Source organism: Pongo pygmaeus, chromosome 5, assembly GCF_028885625.2.
Source record: "Pongo pygmaeus isolate AG05252 chromosome 5, NHGRI_mPonPyg2-v2.0_pri, whole genome shotgun sequence".
In the NCBI taxonomy this organism is placed as follows: Eukaryota; Metazoa; Chordata; class Mammalia; order Primates; family Hominidae; genus Pongo; species Pongo pygmaeus.
The window spans coordinates 161,917,113-161,930,766 of record NC_072378.2 but is presented as its reverse complement, the minus strand read 5'-3'; the positions used below and the strand labels follow the sequence as shown (position 1 = coordinate 161,930,766).

Genomic DNA, 13,654 nt, shown 5'->3' with positions numbered 1-13,654 from the left:
AATATTTGGCAATACAAGCAATTTGTCAATATTCACCAGGTACCTTAAAATGTTTGTTTCTGGAATGCAGAAATGTTGTTTCTGGGAATATATTGCAAAGAAATAACCCAAAATTCAGAAAAAAAAAAGGTTTGTGCCCAGAATTGTTAAACATTGCACTATTTATTCTTGAAAAAACACAAAGAAGCCTAAATATAATAATGAGGCAATTAAGTAATAATTATGATATGTCTAGTATAACTACGAGAAGGGTATTTATATTCTAATATGGCAACTGAATATGATTTCACATTAAAGCCTAGAAAAGAGCATATAAAATAGATTTAAAATAAAATCTCAACTACTGTATATTTATTTTTAACTTTTATTGTAAGTTCAGGGGTACATGTGCAGGTTTGTTATATAGGTAAACTTGTGTCATGGGGCTTCTTGTACAGATTATTTTGTTACCAGGTATTAAACCTACTACCTCTTAGTTATTTTTCCTGATCCTTTCCCTACTCCCACCCTCCGCCCTCTGGTAGGCCTCAGTGTGTATTGCTCCCCTCGATGTGTCCATGTGTTCTCATCATTTAGTTCCCACTTGTAAGTGAAAACATGCGGTGTTTGGTTTTCTGTTTCTGCGTTACTTTGCTAAGGATAATGGCCCCCAGCTCCATCCATGTTGCTGCAAAGGCCATGATCTCATTTTTTATAGTTGCATAATATTCCATGGTATATATGTACCACATTTCCTTTATCAAGTCTACTATTGATGGGCATTGAGGTTGATTTCATGTCTTTGCTATTGTGAATAGCTGCAATAGTGAATAGCTGTGAATAGCCGCAATAGTACTGCAATGAACATAAGTGTGCATGTGTCTTTATGATAAAACGGTTTATGTTCCTTTGGGTGTATAACCAGTAATGGGATTGCTGGGTCGAATGGTATTTCTGTTTTTAGGTCTTTGAGGAATTGCGACACTGTTTTCCACAATGGTTGAACTAACTTACACTCCCACCAATGGTGTATGTGTTCCTTTTTCTCCGCAACCTTATCAGCATCTGTTATTTTTTGACTCTTAAATAATAGCCATTCTGACTGGTGTGAGATGCTATCTCACCGTGGTTTTGATTTGCATTTCTCTAATGATCATGATGTTGAGCTTTTTTTCATGTGTTTGTTGGCCTCAATGTATGTCTTCTGAAAAGTGTCTGTTCATGTCCTTTGCCCACTTTTTAATGGGGTTGTGTGTTTTTTCTTGTAAATTTATTTAAGTTCCTTATGGATGCTGGATTTTAGGCCTTTGACAGATGCATAGTTTGCAAATATATCCTCCCATTCTGTAGGTTGTCTGTTCACTCAGTTGATAGTTTCCTTTGCTGTGTAGTAGCTCTTTAGTTTAATTACATCCCATTTGTCAATTTTTGCTTTTGTTGCAATTGCTTTTGGTGTGTTCGTCATGAAATCTTTGCCCATTCCTATGTCCAGAATGGTATTGCTTAGGTCATCTTCCAGGGTTTTTATAGTTTTGGATTTTACACTTAAGTCTTTAGTCCATCTTGGGTTAATTTTTGTATATGGCATAGGGAAGTTGTCCAGTTTCAATCTTCTGCATATAGCTAGCCAGTTATCCCAGCACTATTTATTGAATAGGGAGTCCTTTCCCCATTGCTTGTTTTTGTCAGCTTTGTTGAAGATAAGATAGTTGTAGGTGTGTGGCCTTATTTCTGGGCTCTCTATTCTGTTCCATTGGTCTGTGTGTCTGTTTTTTGTTCCAGTACCATGCCCGTTTGGTTACTGTAGCCCTGTAGTATAGCTTGAAATCAGATACTGTGATGCCTCCAGCTTTGTTCTTTTTGCTTAGGATTGCCTTGGCTATTCAGGCTCTTTTTTGGTTCCATATGAATTTTAAAATAGTTTTTTCTATTAATAGTACTATGAAGAATGTCATTGGTAGTTTAATAGGAATAGCATTGAATCTGTAAATTACTTTGGGCAGTATGCACACTTTAACGATATTGATTCTTCCTATCCACGAGTATGCAATGTTTCTTCATTCGTTTGTGTCATCTCTGATTTCTTTGAGCAGTGTTTTGTAGTTCTCCTTGTAGCAATCTTTCACTTCCCTGGTTAGCTGTATTCCTAGGTTTTTTTTTTTTTTTTTTTGAGACAGAGTCTTACTGTCACCCAGGCTGGGGTGCAGTGGCACGATCTTGGCTCACTGCAAGCTCCACCTCCCAGGTTCACTCCATTCTCCTGCCTCAGCCTCGCGAGTAGCTGGGACTACAGGCGCCCGCTATCCCATGCCCGGCTAATTTTTTGTATTTTTAGTAGAGACGGAGTTTCACCGTGTTAGCCAGGATGGTCTCGATCTTCTGACCTCATGATCCACCTGCCTCAGTCTCCCAAAGTGCTGGGATTACAGGCGTGAACCACCGTGCCCGGCCAGTATTTTATTCTTTTTTGTGGCAGTTGTGAATGGGAGTTTGTTGCTGATTTTGTTCTTGGCTTGTCTATTGTTGCTGTATAGGAATGCTACTGAATTTTGTTCATTGATTTTGTGTCCTGAGACTTTGCTGAAGTTGTTTATCAGCTTGAGGAGCTTTTGGGCTGAGACTGGGGTTTTCTAGCTATAGGATCCTGTCATCTACAAAGAGGGATAGTTTGACTTCCACTCTTCCAATTTGGATGCCCTTTACTTCTTTCTCTTGCCTAATTGCTGTGGCCAGGACTTTTTTTTTTTTTTTTTTTTGAGACAGAGTCTTACTCTGTTGCCCAGGCTGGAGTGCAATGGCACAATTTCAGCTCTCCGCAACCTCTGCCTCTGGGGTTCAAGCGGATTGTCCTGCCTCAGCCTTCTGAGTAGCTGGGATTACAGGCATGTGCCACCACACCTGACTAATTTTTGTATTTTAGTAGAGATGGGGTTTCACCATGTTGTCCAGGCTGGTCTCGAACTCCTGACCTCAAGTGATTCACCTACCTCAGCCTCCTGAAATCTGTGATTACAGGTGTGAGCCACCATGGCCCGGCCAGGACTTCTAATACTATGTTGAATGGGAGCGGTGAGAGAGGGCATCCTTGTTTTGTGCCAGTTTTCAAGGGGAATGCTTCCGGCTTTTGCCCATTCGGTATGATGTGTTGCCTGTGGGTTTGTTGTAGATGGCTCTTATTATTTTAAGTAACGTTCCTTCAATACCTACTTTATTGAGAGTTTTTAACATGAAGGAGTTCAACTACTATATATTTAAACATAAAAAAAGCCTCTGAAATGGTTTTATCTAGCAAAGGGGAGGGGAAAGCTTTATGTATTCACCAAAGAATAGAAGAAAACAAACCAAAATGTTGTCAATAGCTGTTCTAGGTGGTAAAATGTCTACATTTTAGAATTGTACACATTTTGTATAATGAATTACTGTTATAATGGAGTGACTTTACCTTTCAAGAAATTCCTGGCTTTGCCTAAGTGATTTACACGGCGAGTATAATTTCCTTTAGTTTCACTGGATTTGTGTTTTAACAGAAGATTCTTTGTTTTAAAAAAAGTCGCCTCTGTGTTCCTCAACCAACATCTGAGTTCCTCATCTACAGGGGATTCTGCAGGTAATTTACTTTTATTTGAGTAATTTCATGTCAGTTTAACATATTGCCTCATGCAGTTTCAGGGCTGGTAGGAAGAGGACTCAACTTGGCTGCTTACAGCATGTAAAGGTATGGAGAGCAATCTTGTGGGTTCATCTGCGTGGATTTTGCAGGGAGAATAACTTGGTGCGTCATCTGCCCTGTGCTTAATGTAATGGGAAAGAAACCCAGGACTTTATCAGTTTATGCTCTTACTTTTGCGTTGTCTTTGACAGTTCAGTGTTACCACTATGAAAATTAAATTATGTTAGGTCATCTAGAGACTCAGATGGAATCAGTATTTATTGAGCATCTGTTCTGTAAGAAGTGGAAGGGGTGGAAGTCATCCCGGCCCAGGGTATATTACTCAGTAAGTGCTTTAGTTTATTGGGCATGGTACTTACCACTTAAAACCTAGCAAGGGTCTCTGTAAGAATCCCCTGTGCTAGGCCGGGTGTGGTGGATCACCTGAGGTTGGGAGTTCAAGACCAGCCTGACCAACATGGAGAAACCCCGTCTATACTAAAAATACAAAATTAGCTGAGTGTGGTGGCGTATGCCTGTAATCCCAGCTACTCGGGAGGCTGAGGCAGGAGAATTGCTTGAACTCGAGAGGTGGAGGTTGCAGTGGGCTGAGATCACTCCATTGCACTCCAGCCTGGGCAACGAGAGCGAAACTCTGTCTCAAAAAAAAAAAAAAAAAAAAGAATCCCCTGTGCCTGTGCTCAGAAGTCTAATGCAATGTTAGTATATAGTAGAACTTAAATACGAATCAATGAATTTTTAGCTGAATGAATGAATGGGTAGCTCCTTGGATGGGAACCTAATGAATGAATATATTTCTCAATGGACGAATGAATGTATGCATGAATTAAACAACTCTGTCCTGGATTCTGCTTAAAAGTTGGAAAGAACCTCACCACTTCTCCAAGCATCTTTTGCTCTGAGCTTGATGACTGAAGTAAGAAAAGAGAGAGAAGGCCCTGACACGTTTGATCACTGCTGCTGCTAATGAAACTTTTCGAGGAATAGCCAGTCTGTAATGCCCTCAAAAGCATCCTTCATATCCAAGTACTTCAGTATTCTTGTGGCCATTTTTCAGAGCTATCTAGAAACAAGGATACTGCAAGTCAACTTATTTTGGGCACTCGAAGCCAGCAATTCTGTCTTCAATAAATGATTCATGTCAGAAAAGCATTTAAGTGCATTTGTTTTCTAATAAGTCTCTCTTCAGGTCCATTATGCATGAATCAAGTTGGGGAAGTTGCCTGGGTTCATTTGGCATCCTTTATGAAAATCAAAGAAATGAGAGATTTAAAATCCAGCCACATTGATTCTCCCGCCTTCCTCGCACTCCTTACCAGAAACTAGGATTGGCAATGACAGGATCTCCGAGAACTCAAGGATTGAGGGCACTTCATGGACAGTGAGGAGGAGAGGGAGGGCCCACCAAAGAGAAAAGAGCCCAGTTTCTGGTATCTGAGATGCAGAAGAAAATGAACGGCCACTTGCTTATGTCCCCCTAAACTGCTCCCCTGAGCAGTCCCTCACTGAACCACCCCACTAAAAGTGAGCTCCTGTGGCCTCAATAGAGGCAGCAGAGTGCTTCCTCTGAGCTCTACTCCTGGCGAGCCCTCTAGGGTGCTTAATGCCACCTTAGTTTCCATGAATCAGAAGCACTGTGGTTAAAGGCACGTGCACAAGTGGCCCCATTTCCCATTTTCCAGAACCATAAAATTGGGACTGATACCCGATGCCTAAGCATCTGCCCTGCAGAAGGCTTCCACATCCATCATCTCCTGAAATCTCCCACCACCCCTGTGGGGCCGGCGTGTATGTCAGTACGTCCTATTGACAAAGGAGGAAGCTGAGCACGGCAGAGGTGACGTGACCAAGGGGATGAGGATCGATGATCGAGAATCACACTCAGGTCCCCTGACTCTAAATACTGGCTACCTCCCCTGCTGCATTTATTTATTCCACCATGAATAGAGTCGCAATTTCTCGGTTCCCAAGGAGGTTTCTACCCTGGTTGGCGTAGGCCAGTGCAAAATAAGTTGCCAGTTGGTGTACGGCTTGCTAGTAGGCATGTGTGCGAAATTAAGTTAGCATTTGCGGGAGAGTTCTCATGCTCATGTGCTTTTGCTACGTGGCCTTTGGCTCTGGTTGCTATCACTTCACATCTCCTTGGTTTTCTGAGATAGCCTGCCTCTGACACTGGGACTCCCCAGGCCTGGGGTTTTGGCCCATCTGTCTATGGTTGGTGACCTTTACTGATTAGGAGCTTTGCTCAGGGGGCCAAAGACAGTGTTTCATCTTAGGCTAAGTGGTGGAAGGCATCAGTCACTCTTATTGGATCAGTTGACCCAGACAGAGTAGGTGGGCTAGGCCAGACCAAAGGGAGAGATGTGTGCAACCTTGTCGGCTTTACTGGATCGGAGATGTCAGAGAATGCAGTTCGCTATCTCTGTTTAGTGGTTCAGTATTATTATCCTGATGGTCTCCTGGCCGGTCCACTGACACAGCATCAAAATGTGAGTTTGTTTAGCCATAATGGAGCCAGCTTAAAGGTTGTAGAGTGCTGAAATACGGAAAAGATTACGCTTGTAACCCTTTCCCCAATGGTTATTAAACATGAAAATACTAAATGATAAAATAAGCTTAAGGAAACTGCCAACATTTTAAATTTCACCATAAACCTTAACTTTAAAGGCTTTTTATTGTTTTTGTTGTATTTTGAAATATTAAAGATCAGATTTTATTTAAAAGTCTTCTTTGGTGCCACGATTTGCTGGTGATGTAGGAACGCACTGTCTGCACTGGTGTCAGCCCCGTCCTCACCCCTGCCTGGAAGACTTCCTGCTTCTTTGCAGGAGGCAGACGGCGCTGTGACCTACCTGTTTTTTGCATCTTCTGTATTTGTTAGAATCGTGTCCTCAGCTCCTCGCTGTAAGTCTGTTTGAGATCAGGAAAACACAGGTACATTCAGAGAGCACCAAAGTGATGAGGGTCTTGGTCTTCTCAATACCAGTGTTTATTTCCCTTCCACAAGGTGGAAACAAGGCCTACATCGAATATGCAACTCATTTCTTCAATGAGATTTATGCAGGGAATTGACAGTTAACCTGTTATTAGGAAGAGAGCCTCAAAACCAATGACTTTGAACTGCCTTCCTCTGGGCTGGGAATAAGGACATAATCATTTCATTAAAACTTGTGAGTGGGCTTTGAGGGTCTTAGGAGTCACTTCAGCTCAGCGTCACCCTGGAGATGAGTGGATGTCAGGATAAAAATGTCCACCTGAGGAAAATCTTATTGAAATAAACAAACGGATCATGAGATCCACAGTGGAGAAGTGAGTAAGAAAAGCTGGTGATGGTTGGGGGTCAGGGAGAAGGGGTCGAGGGAAGGAGGGAGACCGGTCAGCCCGGGAGGGAGGCAAGGACTTCAACTGAGGGTTCTTCCTGCAGCCGTTGCGCTGTTTCTGTGCATTCCTGTGTGTAATTGTTACAGCACGGTGGGAGGCAGGGAATTTCACCTCCGTTAGCAGATGCAGACCCGGAGGCTGAGAGAGCATAAGCTACTGACCCAAGATTGCACAGCTAGGAAACAGGGCCTCTCCTGCAGGCTCTGGCCACCCAGCCTTGTGGTGCGCAGGCCAAGTGCGCAGGATGGCCAAGGCTCTGACGTGAGCTGCCAGTCCTGACCACGTTGCCTTGGTGACAGTGGGGGTAGAGTGGGAGGTGGTTTAGGTGCTGAATAAAGCTCTCTCTTTTTGTTTTTAGTGCCGGCTGGGGATGCCAGCCACCTCACGCCTGCTTCTGCCGGCCCAGGGCCGGGTCTTGGGCCATTTCCCTACTTTGGTAACCCCAAGGGGAGAGCTGCCCCTTCACTGTCCCCAGCTCCCATGTCGTTCCAGCCCTCACAGGCTTAGTATTGAGCTGACAGCCGCGGCCACGTAGCAGCAATGATGATGATGAAATTGACAATTTCAACATGCATTCTGCCTTCTTTCCATGTTTGAAAGGGTTTCATTATTTTTTTTAATTAAAAAAAATTTTTTTTGAGACACAGTCTGGCCCTGTCGCCCAGGCTGGAGTGCAGTGGCGCAATCTCCACTCACTGCAACCTCCACCTCCTGAGTTCAATCAATTCTCCTGCTTCAGTCTCCCGAGAAGCTGGGATTACAGGCACGTGCCACCACGCCCAGCTAATTTTTGTGTTCTTAGTAGAGACGGGGTTTCACCATGTTGGCCAGGCTGGCCTCGATCTCCTGACCTCAGGGGATCCACCCACCTCGGCTTCCCAAAGTGCTGGGATGACAGGTGTGAGCCGCTGCACCCGGCCAAAGTTTCCTTATTAACCAGAATATAATGTTGTGGACGTTTCCCCTGTTTGGAAGATTAATTTTTCTCATTTCTGTTTGGATTTATCATATTGGATTTTTCATCAGGAGTTGATAAAATTTTTTGGAGACTTCACAGACTGAGCATAATTTTAAAATATGCTTCTGCTGAGCATTGTTTAAAATAGCTCATACACCCTCGGTTGTTGGAAATGCATCTAGCCAGCTGGCACCCTCAGAAGGTGTACCTACTCTGAGGTCTGCACCCTCCAGCCCCACGAGGCTGTGGGCGAGCTGGATGGGGTTTGGAGGTTGTGGCCTTCTACTTGGAGAAAAGGTGCCACTGAGGCTCCCCAGGACTGACTGTGAAAGGGAAGTCACTTAAATACTCATGAGCACCCCAACAGTCAGAAACAAGACCATGGATTGAAATCCCAGGCGTCCCGGAAGGCTGAAGTTCATGAAGTCTAGCATGTTGGGCTTCTTGTCTTATAGGCAGCGTTAAGAGTGTGAGACTGGTTAAAAGCGTGAGACTGGCCCAGGCCGGGCCCCCACAGTTACTCACCATTAGCCCTTTACACTTCACCTCCTCTAACTAAACCTCGGTTTTCACATCTGTAATGTGAGAATGGCAATACCTTCCATAGTTTTTGTGAGAACTAATGGGATAATATACGCTAAACATTTTTTATACTGATGCTGCTGCACTGGTTATGATTCAGAAGCCCTGTGATGTTTAACTGTAAACATTTTCAGCCAGGTGCTGTGGCTCACGCCTGTAATCCCAGCACTTTGGGAGGCTGAGGCAGGCGGATCACTTGAGGTCAGGAGTTCGAGACCAGCCTGGCCAACATGGTGAAGCCCCATCTCTACCAAAATTACAAAAATTAGTCGAGCGTGATAGTGGATGCCTGTAGTCCCAGCTACTCGGGAGGCTGAGGCAGGAGAATTGCTTGAACCCAGGAGGCAGAGGTTGCAGTCAGCCGAGATTGCGCCACTGCACTCCAGCCTGGGCAACAGAGGGAGACTCCATCTCAAAAACAAACAAAAACAAAAACATTTTCATCTCATAGCAGTTAAAGCTACAGAAAGCCTTAGAGAACACTTAATTTCCTTCTGCCTTACTTCTTCTCATGACAGAATAAGTTACCAAGGTTTTCCATCTGTGTTTGCTTCTGAGTCTAGCTTTCTGTGGACTAGGTATAAAAGCTCTTGCCAATTTGTTTTTCTCTCACAAGCTACTCAGAACCAACTATTAAATATAAACTTAGAAGCATCAGTTTTCCATAGACCTGAGTTTTTATCATGCAACAGTGGGGCTTTGAAGAGGGACTAAAGGTTATTTATTAGAGGACATAGTGAAAAAGTTAAGTATGATTTACGGTTTCTTCAGAGTTTGGTTTGTTTTAACAGACATCATGTACTGGACAAAGGACTATTCTATGAAATTTTAAAATACGTGAATTTTGTATAGGCTTCTGCCATACCATTAGATGATGATTTTTTTTTTTTTTTTTTTTTTTTTTTTTTTTTGGAGACAGAGTTTCACTCTTGTTGCCTAGGCTGGCGTGCAATGGCGCAATCTCGGCTCACTGCAACCTCCACCTCCTGGGTTCATGCAATTCTCCTGCCTCAGCCTCCCGAATAGCTTGAGATTACAGGTGCCTGTCACCACACCCAGCTAAATTTTGTATTTTTAATAAAGATGGGGGTTTCACCATGTAGGCCAGGCTGGTCTTAACTCCTGACCTCGTGGTCCGCCCACCTCAGCTTCCCAAAGTGCTGGGATTACAGGTGTGAGCCACTGCACCTGGCCGATGATGATTATTTTTTAATTGAGGACTATGTTACTTAGAGCTCGTCTCAAAGACAGTTAAATCCAGTCTAGAATACTTTCTCTCCTGTTTGGTTGTAGGAATTAGGCCAACTGAACTCCAGGGGAGCCAAAACTGAACCCAGCCTTGTCTGCCAGGAGTGAGAACTGAGCACCTTCCTCAGGCCTGCACAAGGTAGTTGCTGCCCAGGTGGAGACTTTGGCCACATTCATCCGACCTGAAAGAGTGCTGGTGATCTGAATGTAGTGTGTGCTGGACACCAGTGCCCTCATTTCTCCTGGGACTGTATCCACTCCCCTCTCCTCTGTGGGCACCACAGTACCTGGGGATTCTGTGTCCTGGAGACCAAAATATTGGTTCAGAAACAGAATCTGCCAGCTGCCCCCACTTTAGCTGTGCTGCTCTCTTTGCCAGTCCCTGAAGTTTTTATTTTCTTTTATTCGTCTGGTTAACCTGGGCCACTTGAGAATCTTCTCTGTAGATGGGAGTTGGGGAAGAGTGGCAGAGCTGGATCTCTTAATCACTGTTGAGGAAGAGTGCAGTGGCATAGAGGAAAAAGCTTGCCTTGGGAAGGCAGCCGTGTGTTTGGCTTGGAAGGGATCTTGGAGTGTGCCTTGTCAGTTTCTTCCTAAGGATAAAGATGCTGAAGCTGTAGTCTTGAATCCAGCCCAGGCTTCCAGGTGGACAGACTTGTATAAGTGTGTGTGTGTGTGTGTGTGTGTGTGTGTGTGTGTACACAAAGATAACTGCTGTTAGTGTTTTGGTAAGGCTTTCTTTTCTTCCGGTTTTTTTTTAGAGTTGTGATTATTTTCCCCACATGATTTTGTATCCTGTCACTTAATATCATAATGAAAATGTATCCATTTTATTACAAACCTATTTTAGTGACACTTTACCTATTCCATTTGGTGGGTCTTCCATAATTCAGTTTTTTGTTTCCTTATGTCAGAAATACAAATTGTTTCTAATTTTTGGCATTAGAAACAGTAGTGGTTGAATATCTTTATACATAGGGAATTTTCTGAAAGTTAATTTTGTCCTTAAGATAGTTAGAAATTGGTTTACTATTAGGTGGTATGAAGCTGTTTAAGGCCCTAATATGTGTGTGAAATTGCTTACTAAAAAGATGGATTTGTACTCACACTGAGGCTAGGAGTCCCATTCTACCTCATCTCCGTAGAATGGAGTATTATCATTAAAAACAAAAAGCCTAGTTTGGAATGTAAAAAGTAGTATAAAAGAATTTGCATTCATTTCTTTGATCTCTTTTTGTATGTTCTGGATTTTGAGGTCAAAAGAGCTTCAATAATGTGTTTAGATTTTAATGATGATGCTAAAATGGGCAGGAGCATTATTTCAGCAATTCTTCTTGGACTGATTTCTTCGGAAGAAAGAAAGTTTTGCCTCTTCTACAACCCTGACCTGGTTGAGTGCTGCAATGTGAATATATATTAAAAACAAACAAATAAATACCTTTTAAATCTAGCTAGTGGCAGAGTTAATCCCATTTCAGGTTTAGCCTGTCTTCCTGAGTATGACTGAAGTTCATGCTTATTTAATAGTTTCAGAATTTTGAATAAGACAGAATATGAAGTCTTAACTAAGGTTATCTTGTTGCCTAATTTAATGCATTAAACTGACAGCTCTCTATATAGAGAAGGATGCGGTTTGGATTCTTTCATGGGGAAATTCTGAGTTTTCTTTCATTTGCTTATGTTTTCACCAACATAGGCTGGGCAGCATATGGTACCATCTGCCTTACACCATACATAACTCACTTCAGGAGTCCCATCAACCAAACGCTGTGCTGGAGTGTGTATGCCTGGCTGTCTGTGTCTGTAGAACTTCATGGTACAAATGGTACCTGAGAAATTCAGTGCTAGAGTGAGAGTGTTTGTCTCGCTTGCACTTTAACATATTCTTATGTGTATTAATTAGTCCATTCTCACACAGCTAATAAAGACATACTCGAGACTGGGTAATTTATAAAGGAAAGAGGTTGAATTGACTCACAGTTCTGCAGGGCTGGAGAGGCCTCAGGAAACTTACAATGATGGCAGAAGGGGAAGCAAACACAACCTTCTTCACATGCTGACAGGAAGGAGAAGCGCCAAGCAAAAGGGTGAAAAGCCCCTTATAAAACCATCAGATCTTATGAGAACTCACCATCACCAGAACAGCATCAGGGTAACCTCTCCCATGATTAAATTACCTCCCACTGGGTCCCTCCCACGACACGTGGAGATTATGGGAACTACAATTCAAGGTAAGATTTGGGTGGAGACACAGCCAAACCCTATCACCTCATCTCCATCCCACGCTTTGGGAAGATTACATAGTTAAGGAAGGTAAAGTACATGTGAGTGCTTGTGACTGCATTATTTCCCATTTCTGAGTCACTAGCAGAAAAGTATAGGTTAGAATGAAAACATATGGGGGAGGATGCTTTAACACGTTACAGGTAAATCAGAGACAATGTCTTGATCTAGATGTGTAGAGAAGGAAAACTGAGTTGACGACTGTCTCATTGGCTTTCCCAGGAGAGACGAAGTCATCTGTCTTAGCTGCTCCTTCTTTGCCTTCTTGCAAATGATAGAAAAATCTCCCATTACTTGGGTGCTCCCTTTTCCAGGCATCCTGGCAAGTGTTTCAAATGCTTTACTATACTTGATCCTTGCAACCACCTCATGCTGAAGTTATTGTTCTGATTTTACACATGAGGAAAGTGAGGGCCAAGTAAGTTAATCAACTTCCATAGCTGTAAAGTGGCCAAGCCTGGATTTGTAGCCAGACTGCCTGACTCTCGGTGCCCTCTCCACAGAGGAAGCTCCAACAACTATGTTGCATTCCACCCTCCACCCTCCCGTTACCCCCCACCCCCACCCCCCCAACACATAGCAGTGCTTGGCTTCCAGGTGGTCTCGCGTTGCTTGCACATTTCAGAATTTCTCTTGTCTGGTGCTTTGGATGATCACCTTTCTGCTCACTTTAATAGAGCATGCCAACCCTGTGGTCCTTCCTCAAGTTAGCAAGCAGTGTACCCTTTCTCCCTCAGAGACTTGTAAGCGTCTCACCTTTGTGGCATATGCCCATCATCTGCCCACACTTAACCTTCACGGGGGCTGGGAAACGGACTCTGTCCAGTTCTGTGCCCAGAATGGGGTGGATTTCATTCTCGGCATAAAAAAGGATTATAAAACACAGAGAAGAAAAGGAGATCAGCCATAATCCTTCTGCCAACATTTAGCCACTATTAATAGATAGTTATAGATATAGTAATAGATGTAGGTATGAATGACATATATGCACATTATTATTTTACAGTTAAGAATTATACTTCTTTGTGAACTTTTCCCACTCAGTGTATTCTAATATTCTCTAAAGGTCTATACCCGCTGACTTAACCCCTTTGGTACACTGTTGGCTCATAGTCAACATCCGCTATGTATTTAACCCCCTTTGTCTCTCCCATCCTTATATGAATGACTCAGTTTTTACGTCCAAGTGGTGCTGAAGGAGACTCCTTCTGGTATTCAGTAAGAAACCTTGCTAATGTTAATGATGGTTACCCACTTTCTCAAATAGCCATGAACTCCTTTCACACAGACTCATAGCCAACACTTTTTCAATATGTGCCCTTGAGGACTGCCAGAGACTTTGCCAAATGATTGGCTAAATTCAATATCTACTAATCTACCAGTGGCCTGGGAAATAAAGGTAATTTGGATTAGATTATGTCTCCTTGAACTTGTTGTGATTCCTAGTGACAACTGCTTTTTGTCTATGTTTTAAATGCTGGTGCAGTCATTTTCAGGTGATGTATATTGAGCTCATGGGTCAGATGCAGCCTTCTGGAAAATTCCAATAATGT

General features: G+C 43.0%; 1 protein-coding gene across 5 annotated transcripts in view; it reads left to right on the top strand.

The window, feature by feature from the left end:
• AGPAT4 (1-acylglycerol-3-phosphate O-acyltransferase 4) overlaps positions 1 to 13,654 on the top strand; it is a 143,769-nt gene that overhangs the window by 23,945 nt on the left and 106,170 nt on the right. Inside the window, exons 2-3 of one of the 5 annotated variants that reach the window (XM_063666820.1) lie at positions 3,643 to 3,694; positions 9,864 to 9,957. The exons of 2 other annotated variants lie outside the window; for them this stretch is intronic. The gene's annotated coding sequence lies outside the window, so the exon portion shown is untranslated. The remainder of the gene's footprint in view (positions 1 to 3,642; positions 3,695 to 9,863; positions 9,958 to 13,654) is intronic. 2 more of the 5 variants (XM_063666821.1, XM_063666819.1) reach the window with 2 other exon arrangements.